We start from the raw sequence: 7,752 nt of genomic DNA, 5'->3' as shown, positions 1-7,752 counted from the left end.
GGTCGGCGTCAACAAACAAAGCCGCCATAAAAAGGGGATATCTGTTTAAGAAGAACCTCCTCCTCTAGCCCAGCCCATCTCCTCTGATGTGTGTGTGTGTGTCTGTGTGTGTGTGTGTGCGTGTGTGTGCGCGTCCCAGCAGGAACGAGAGGCACGCACCCATCCATCCATCACTCTGTCCCTACATTCATCTATCCATCTGGCTTTAGCATCAGTCCATAACCAGAACAGTCTGTTGGGACAGCCTGACCTTCGCTAACCTAGTGGTGAAGACACCATGTCATGCACCAGCATAGAAAACAACACTACACTACTAACCTAATAGCGTCAAAGGCTCAGATGACTCGCTCTCGACCTGCTAGCGAACTATGCTCTATGCCATGGTTGTAGCCAACACTCTCCAGCTTAGACGTCTCCAAGCATCACTGCCTCTCCTGTGCGGGCCTTCGCTCCGAGGATTTATTCAGCAGATGCCTTTCATCCTGAGCTACGGACAGGGTTTGGAACCTGTTGCCTTCTGATTCCCAGTCGAATGTTTCTACCACTGACCGCCAACAGTCCCGTGTGAGAACATGTGGTAAGAGACTCAGAGCAACAGGTCTAGGACGGTAGATAGGATGGTGGATTGAGGGAGGTCCTGGAGTGTAGACTGCAGAGTGCAGCCAGTGTTGTTGTAGGAGACGGCTCCTAACCAGAACCATCTTGTAGAGAGGTGTTGTGCGTGGGGGCTGTCTGCATGATCTGATACTGTATACAGCGCCGCACGCATTACTGTACGCCTGGAGGGGGACAGGCACAGCTCTGGTCTGTTTCCTGCTTCCTCCGCTCTCTCGCTCTCTCTCTCTTCCACTTTCTCAGTATTTCTCTCTCTCTCCTCTCCTCTCTTCCGATCACTAGTTTCTCAGTATTTCTCTCTCTCTCGCCCTCCTCTCTTCCGTTCACTTTTCTCAGTATTTCTCTCTCCCCTCCTCTCTTCCATTCACTTTCTCAGTATTTCTCTCTCTCTCCCCTCCTCTCTTCCATTCACTTTTTTCAGTATTTTCTCTCTTTCGCTCACTCTCTTTGTCTTTCTTTTCTGTGGTAAGCGTAACACACATAACGTGAGCACACACACATAGAAGTGCACACACTCGCATTCGAAAAAATGTTATTGCTCCCAGTGCTGGACAAAGTCCAAGTGGAGGGGTTACATTTCCTCAGAGGCACAGCCCTCTCCTTCAGTAGCTATCCCTCCCTCCTCCTCCAGTTCCCTCCGCTCCTCCCGCCTCTCCTCCTCCCCCTCTCCTCCTCCCCCTTCTCTTCCCCAGGAACTAAAAGAAAGCCCCTCCCAGTGCCTTGCTGAAAGGCCTCACACACACACACACACACACACCCACACACACTTTCTCCCTTTCACACACAAAAAACACACACCAACTCCATCTCTCTCTTCCCGAACAACGACCCTCTCAACTGCAAAATTTGTCCACCTCTCCTGGTTTATTCACCTTTGTCTCACCTATCCCCCCCCCCCCCCATTTTTATTTTACTTTTCCATATCCACCCTCTATCATGTTACTGTCGGTTTGCAGCCGATAAAGTTTATTTGATGTACATTTCTCTCTTTGTGTCTGTCCTATTGTGGGTGGTTTAACTGTTTTGTGCCAATCTCTCTTCCTCTTCTTTCTTTCTCTTCTTCTCTCTTTTTATAGCACCCCCACTTTCCACTAAATAATTCAAATATCTCTGAAGAAAAAAAAAGATGACAAGTGGTGATTGCCTATCAAAGTGGTGTCAAAGCAATTTGGAAGTTCCTGTGAACTGAAACAGACCTGACCTGCTTTGCGACTCCCTACATAGATGGGCACACACACACACACAACACGCAAAAACAGAGACAAAAGTGTGAACAGACGTAGGACCACACACACACGGCTCGTACGCACAAACGAAGGAACGCGGGTCGCACACTCGTCACACGCCCCCCCCCCCCCTCTCCCTCGGAACAAAGGGAGAACCCTCGTTACCTCTCCTCCTCTCTCCGCCCCTCCTCCTGCTGGCTCTCTTCTCTATCCTCATGCTCTCTCTCTATCGCTCCACCTCACGCTGTCTTATTCTTCATCTCTTAACCCCCGTCCTCTCTTACCTCTCTACCTCCCTCCATCCCTCCCCTCCAATGGGGTCCAGCTCCCGAACCACGGAGAGAAAACAGATGGAGTGGTTTCTTCTTCTTCTTCTTTCTTTCTTTCTTTGCTCTCTTCTGCTCTGCGAAGAAAAGAGGGGCCAAAAGAATCCTGGTCAGAGAGAGGGAGGCAGGGGCGTGAGGGAGGGGGAGGGAGGGAGGGTGTCGTGGGGAGGGAACAAAAGCCCAGCATTTCGACCGCTCCTCTCTCTCCTGCGCCTGGCCTTTTAGATGCTTTCAGTTGATGGATGTGTGGTGTGACTGTGGGTCAGAGAGACCGGGTCAGGTTGTACTGTACTGTGGTGTGCGTGTATTTGAGGGGGAGAGGGTGTGTGTGTGTGTGTGTGTGTGTGTGTGTGCAGATAACCGTACTGGTTGTGTGGTTTTCAGTAGTAATGTTCATGTGTGTAGTTGTGTGACTAGGTGTGTTTGTGTAGTCCAGAGCTCACAGCTGCTTAAGGTGCTTGTGTTGTGTTCCAGTGGCTGGCTGTGTGTGTGTGTGTGTGTGTGTAGAGCTCCCCAGTAAAGCCACTGGGCCCAGTTAGTCCTACTCCATCTGGAACCCAAAGCTTGGGTGACTGCAGTCTATGTGTGTATATGTGTGTGTGTGTGTGTGTACACAGCTGAGTTCTGTCTCATTGAAAATTCAGAGGTGTGTGTGTGTGTGTGTGCCAGTGCCGGAAACATCCCACATGCTGTGGCGTTCATTTCATCTCTTCTAAATGAGCATAGTGGTGAAGACAAAGCCTGTTTTGTCCGCATGTGTTGTAATTCAATGTAATTTCAACCGTATCTCTTTGAATCCAAACCTTTCTGTTTCCTAATGAACTCAATTTCCCATCATGCATGTGACTTGGGTGCTAACCCCATCATGCTGTCACTTTAGCTGGAACAACAGTTCTCACTCATGGCTATCTTACTGTTTAAGAGCCTTTTTATGAATCAGATCTTTAACTTGGATTACAGGGTATGGAAGCTCTCACAACCCTCAAGTTTGTGTGTGGATATGTGTACGTTTGTGGTTCCACATATAGATGTGTGTACTGTGTGTGTATTGTGTGTGTGTGTGTGTCTGCATACGTTTTCGGGTGTCGTGCGTGGGTGTCGAGGTGTTGGGATTTATCTGCCATATTAAGCATTATTAAGCAAAACCGAACAATAGAAGGAGACAAAGCAACAACAAAAAAGGTGTGTGTGGGAGAGCGTGAAAGAGAGTGTGAAGACAACAGAAACCGGCCTGTACCACTTGACCCTGTCATGGGGGGGGGAGGCGGGGCGGGGGGGGGGGGGATAATCCCTGAAGCACTCGTGGGCCCCCTCCACTGCCTCGAATGTGGCGCGTTGGCCCGTCAATCACTCAACAAAGCTATCTGTAAAGGGATTAGAACCCTCGTCCCTCCTCTCCTCCCCTCTCTGCTGTCCTCCTCTCAGCCAAGCTCCACTCCCTCTATCTTTTGCTCTTTTCTCCCCCACCCCCCACCCCCCTCTCGTTTGAACTCTGCTGCTCCTCCTTCCGTCTGTCTTTCGGTCCCTTCTTCCCTTCTTTTCTCTCTGAAGCTTATATCCCTCTCTGCTGTCCTCCCTCCTTCCCCTCTATCTCTCCGTCCCACCGTGCATTCCCTCCATCTCGGAGGATTCCAGTGTGTGTGTGCGCGCGTGTGTGTGTCGACTGTCCTTCTGCGGGGTCTTGTCAGGACAGATACGACAGGCGTCCGACACTGTCACACTGAGCAAGATGCCTAGAACAGGCCCCCTGCACACACACACACACGATTTCCATATTGTCACTGCTCAGGTACTTACGCTTTCTTTTAAACCGGAGCCCCCCAAACAGCCGAAACACTTAACATGAACTCAAATGAACTTGATGGACGGCTTGTTATCAGCGCTGCTCTGTCCTCAGCCTGCCCGTGTCCAGCCAATGGAATACGACTTGCGCGATTGTTCTTGATTCTCAATATGGACTGACATCCACAGTCCCAACCCTCTCCCTCTCTCCAAATCCCTCTCAATTAGCCCTATCACCCTCTCCATCTATCCTTCTCATCTCCTTCGCCCCTCTGTTTATCTCTCCCTTGATCTGCTATCTTGAGTCAATAGAGCCTCTCCCATCACTCCACCTCCTCCTAAAACTGTCTCACCCCCTTCCTCCTCCTCAGACCCCTCCCCCCCCCCCCCCCCCGACCCTCATCTGTCTGATGGCTGGCTGTTTCACTATTGCTCTGTCCATCTTCCTGTCTTTTCTTCCTGTCTTTCTCTCTCATTTTCTCCTTTGTCTCTTTCTCCGTCACTCCCTCCTTACCCCCCTCTCTCTCTTTCTGACTCCCTCCGTCTCCCCCCTCCTTCTCCTCCTCTGTCCAGTCCTCTCCTCTCCCCCCCCTGAATGAGCAGGGATAATCCAGGCCACAGGGCAGGGCAGGCTCTTTTCCTGGAGGGTAACTGGTAATCGGCCTAATCCCTTAGAATAATCTCACCCTTAATCTCATATGCAAGTCTGGGAAAACTGGACAGTTCCTCTCCTAATGCTTATAGAGAGACAGAGAGAAGGGTGGGGGGAGAGAGGAGAGAGGGAGGAGGGTGGTGGGAGAGAGGAGAGACAGAGAAACAGAAAGAAAGAAAGAAAGAAAGAAAGAGAAAGAAAGAAAGAAAAAGAGTGACAGAGGAGAGATTGAACGAGTATGACAAGGGTGTTATCTGTGACTTTGCAGGGTTTTAACCAGAATGAATTATCTTGTATATTGCATATTGGATTCAGTTTGATTCTTCTCCCGTCCGCCTGAGATTGATGGCTGATTAAACACATTCACTGTCGGCTGAGGCGGAGCAGGAGTGACAGGAAGAGAGAGAGGAAGAGAGAGAGAAAGAGAGGGAGGAGAATAGTCTTGTTTCTCATTAGAACCTCGCAGTCTGGTCACCGTCATTGTCAGACGTCCTCGAATCCAGCCTCCTCCCTCTCTCTCTCTCTCTCTCTCTCTCTCTCTCTCTCTCTCTCTCTCTCTCTTTGCTCTTCTTTTCCAACTCTGTATCCTTTCAAACTATTCTTTCTGTGTCTCACTCCATCTCTCACTTATCTGTCTGATTTAGTTTTATTCAGTCAGTTTCTTTTTCTGCTCCTCCGGTCGTGCGCACTTCCTTACCTCCCTAGTCGCTAGGAAAAGGGGGGGATGAGAGAGATGTAAAGAGGTGGAACGAGGGATAAGGAGGACTGAGAGGGATTGAGAGTTTTATATTATTAATTTAGCTCCAGAGAGAGGGAAGAATTCCATTCAATCTGGAACACTGCTGTTCTATAGTCCAGCACACAATCGCACAATGGAGAGGGGGAAGAGAGAGAGAGGAGAGAGAGAGACGGAATGAAAGGAGAAGAGGGAAAGATAATCCATCCCGCTGTAAACCACACGTCGTTAACCGTTTCAGAGCGCCGCATCACGTTATGACGCCTTCTGTGTGTGTGTGTGCGTCTCTGTGTGTGTGTGAGTGTTCGTCTTGTGTGTGTGTGTGTGTCTCTCTGTGTGTGTGTGTCTCTGTGTGTGTGTGTGTGTCTCTGTGTGTGTGTGTGCGTCTGTGTATGTGTGTCTGTGTGTGTGTGTGTGTGTGTCTCTGTGTGTGTGTGCTTGTGTGTCTGTCTCTCTCATCCCCTCTCTACCTCACTCTTCCCTTCCTCCATCCCTCCCTCCATTCATCCCTTCCTCGATCAACCTCTCTGTGGGTGCTCCTCCTAATCTCCCAACAGTCCCCCAGACCTGCAATAAACCTGCACACACCACCTAGCCTGTATGTGTGTGTGTGTGTGTGTGTGTTGGTGGTTGGCAGCCCAGCCTCCCATGGTTGGCAGGATTTCACCCCGACTGGTGCAGAGTGGAGGAAGAGAGTCCCACAGAGAGGGATTACACAGACTTACACACACACACACACACACACACACAAACACACACACACACTCACACTCACACTCACACACACACACTCACGAGTACACGTTCTGCTATCTGCTGGCACAATAGGAAATGCATAGCCACACAAATTCAACCGCACACAGTTTTAACGTCCTCAATTCACACTGACAACAGGAATAGCTGTCTTCTGCAGTCATGAATGTGTCTTTGGCATGAATAAAGTTTACACTGCCGTGAGAAGCCTGGAATTGCCTATTATTAGTGTGTGTGTGTGTGTGTGTGCGCGTGCGAGCGAGCGGGCGGGCGGGCGGGCAGCTCTCATGACCCTCTCGGCCCGTCTGATTGATAGGTGTGTGTGATCTGCTGGACCCTTAGAAATCCAACATGTCACTCTGCTCACCTTAGAGTTGGCCCCTTGTAGGCGTGTGTGCTCACACACACACACACACACACACACACACTCAGACAGGCCCCAGATGGAAACCTAATTCTGTCTTTTCTTTCTTTTCCTTTTCAAAAACCTACCAATTACAGCCACTTCATCCTCCACCTCCCTCCCTCTCTCCCGCGCTCGCTTCGGGCCCCCTCTTTTCTTAACGAGCAATCTCGTTAATGTCAGAGCACCTCTCTCTTCTCTCTCTTTATTTCTTTCTCTTCACTCTTTCTCTCTCTCTGTCTCTCTTCCTCCCATCCCTTGGAAATAAGCGTGGCCATTTGGGCTCTTGCCCCAAAAATAAAAAGAGAGGACAGAAGGAGAGACACAGTGAAAAAGAGGGAGGGAGAGAGAGCACAGCTGGGCAGTAAGAGGGAAAACAGAAGAGAGAGAAAGAGAAAGAGAGAGAGAGAGGGTAGGGAATAAGGGGATGGTAGAGAAAAGAGAGCCTCCATAATAATGGTCAGACAAGTGAGTGAGATTACTGCCCTGGTTGCAGAGGGGACATAATTATGTGGCGCGCAGCCTGTCAGAAAAGAATGAGGCAAGGGGGGGCGGTATTTAGTGATGCACCAGTGAGAGATTGGTGAGGCGAGTGGGATGACTAAATCTATGGCACTGCAAAAGGCATACCACACGTGTGTGTGTGATGTGTGTACCAGTGAGTAATGTTTGGCCATTGAATATTTTAAATTATTCAGGAGAGCTTCGTGCCCAGAAACATAATAATTCTTCGTCCGTTTGTGAGCCATTCCTCGTTTTGCCCCCAGGCGCTCTGTCCTACTAGCCTCAGGTCCTTCTGGAGGGAGGGAGGGAGGGAGGAGGAGGGAGGGAGGGAGGGAAGGAGGAGGGAGGGAGGGAGGGAGGGAGGGAGGAGAGGGAGGGAGGGAGGGAGGGAGGGAGGGGGGGGAGGGAGGAGGGGGGGAGGGAAAAACACAATGAAAGTTCCACTCAAAGTAGGTTTTTTCTCTCCCAACTTTTGCCTGAATGGGGGAGGTAATGGGGGGAGGACTAGCGTTGCCTCTATTAGTTATGCCTGAGTTGATGTGTTAATTAACGAGCCTGCAGCACAGATAATTAATGAGGAGTCCTGATTAATTACAGCACAGTGGTTCAGCCTAGGCAGAAATGTGTGTGAGAAAAAGAGAGAGAGAAGATGGAAACCGATAGTTGTTGTCTATTTACCCTGTTCCTGTCTGTTGTTTCAGTGCTCACGTGTGTGTGTGTGTGTGTGTGTGTCAGGCGTGGGCATTGATCCCAGA

The sequence above is a fragment of the Osmerus mordax genome, chromosome 23, assembly GCF_038355195.1.
Source record: "Osmerus mordax isolate fOsmMor3 chromosome 23, fOsmMor3.pri, whole genome shotgun sequence".
Classification (NCBI taxonomy): domain Eukaryota; kingdom Metazoa; phylum Chordata; class Actinopteri; order Osmeriformes; family Osmeridae; genus Osmerus; species Osmerus mordax.
Note: the sequence above shows the minus strand (reverse complement) of the source record.